Here is a 2162-nt window from a genome sequence, read left to right on the forward strand (position 1 = left end):
ATAACATTGAAAGTGGTGGCTTTCCGGTGAAATGATACTGATCATGGAACAATGAAAAACAACTTGGCGGGGAAAACCTAGTTACACACGTGCTCAGCTGACATTGTATGGAAGAATAATGAGACTAGGTTTAAAATTTAAAGTTATCTAAATTAAACTGTACTTAATTTAGATACAGTTGGGTAATGTCACTAGAACTTTGCTTTTGTTTCGAAGTCTGATTCTGTTGACATTCTGAATGAATGGAATTCTCTGAGCGGCGCCAAAAATAGCTCAGTCTGATACTGTAAAAGGAATTCTTTTTATAGAATTGTATTTAAAATAATGTTTTTTTTATTAATAAATTCTATAAATGTGAAGGTGAACTGAATATTTGTTTTATGACTCATAGACACACTTACAGAATTGCGTACATAAATATACATACATACATACATACATACATACATACGTAAGCTCAACACACACGCACATATATACATGTATGTATACTTTTGCCCTTTTATTTGTTTCAGTCATTTGACTGCGGCCATACTGGAGCACCGACTTTAGTCAAACAAACCGACCTTAACACTTATTCTTTGTAATCTTAGTACTTATTCTATCGGTTCTCTTTTGCCGAACCGCTAAGTTACGTGGACGTAAACACACCGACATCAGCTGTCAAGCGATGATGGGGGAACAAACGCAAGCATATATATAAGAGTGGCTGTGTAGTAAGTAACTTGCTTATCAAACCACATGGTCCCGGGTTCAGTCCCACTGCGTGGCACTTTGGGCAAGTGTCTTCTACTGTAGCCTACTATAGGCGCAGGAGTGGCTATGTCATAAGTAGCATGCTTACCAACCACATGGTGCCGGGTTCAGTCCCACTGCGTGGCACCTTGGGCAAGTGTGGTTCTACTATAGCTTCGGGCCGACCAAAGCTTTGTGAGTGGATTTGGCAGACGGAAACTGCAAGCACCCCGTCGTATATATATGTGTGTGTGTGTGTGTCTCTCTCTGTCTGTCTGTCTGTCTGTCTGTGTGTCTGTTTGCCCTCCAACATCGCGCGACAACCGATACTGGTGTGTTTACGTCCCTGTAACCTAGCGGTTCGGTAAAAAAAACATGGATAGAATAAGTACTAGGCTTACAAAGAATAAGCTCTGGGGTCGATTTGCTCGACAAAAGGCGGTGCTCCAGTATGGCCGTAGTCAATGACTGAAACAAGTAAAAGATATATATATATAAATATATATATACACGACGGGCTTTTTCTAGATTTCCGTCTATCAAATCCACTGACAAGGCTTTGCTCGGCCCGATGCTATAGTAGAAGACACTTGCCCAAAGTGCCAAGCAGTGAGACTGAACCCACAACCATGTGGTTGGGAAGCAAGTTACTTACCACACAGCCGCTCTTGCGCCTATGTATGTATGATAGGAAGGACAACAAAAGAAAGAAAGAGACCTCGATATTATGTAAATAGAGTTAATGTTTTGTATTTTTTCCACACATATTTTTGTTTTCTCATCTCCACCCTGTTTTTTTCCCGTGCGTCTATAGACACGTACATGGAACCGTATGTGCGCGCTTGTGAGTGTGTGCGGGTACGTGCGTATATAAATATATGTGCGTGCATGCGAAAATATACGCAATTGAGACACGTTTTTAACCTTATAGCTTTCCCACACTGTTTCTTGTTTTTAACCCTATAAAGTTAAAAAAAAAAATTTTTTTGCGTGCGGGTGTATGGGTGCGGGTTTGTTGTGTGCGTGTGAGTGTGAATGTGTATGCATGTATATATATGCACATGTACATATATGTATAGTTTTGGGCGAGTATGTGGGTGAGCATGTGTGTGTTTAAAGCGAGGGTGTTTTTAGTATATGAATATAGTCGAATGTTACGGATTGGTGCGCTTACGCGAACCTATAGACTTCTCTACTCCCTTACTCTTATCCCCTTACTTAGCGATCTATTAGCTCTTTTGTCTTTTGTCTTAATGACGGTCACCACACAGTAATTTCCCCTTGTTTGACGGTCATTTTTCACAGGAATTTTCAATGGCCGGATAACTGAAGAGATGTTGGCGTGGGCCCCCACCCCGGTATCCGAAACTCGGAGTATTATCATGGCTACTGAATAAGTGTCATATATTTTTACAGATATATATATA

The sequence above is a fragment of the Octopus bimaculoides genome, chromosome 9 (assembly GCF_001194135.2).
Source record: "Octopus bimaculoides isolate UCB-OBI-ISO-001 chromosome 9, ASM119413v2, whole genome shotgun sequence".
Taxonomy (NCBI): domain Eukaryota; kingdom Metazoa; phylum Mollusca; class Cephalopoda; order Octopoda; family Octopodidae; genus Octopus; species Octopus bimaculoides.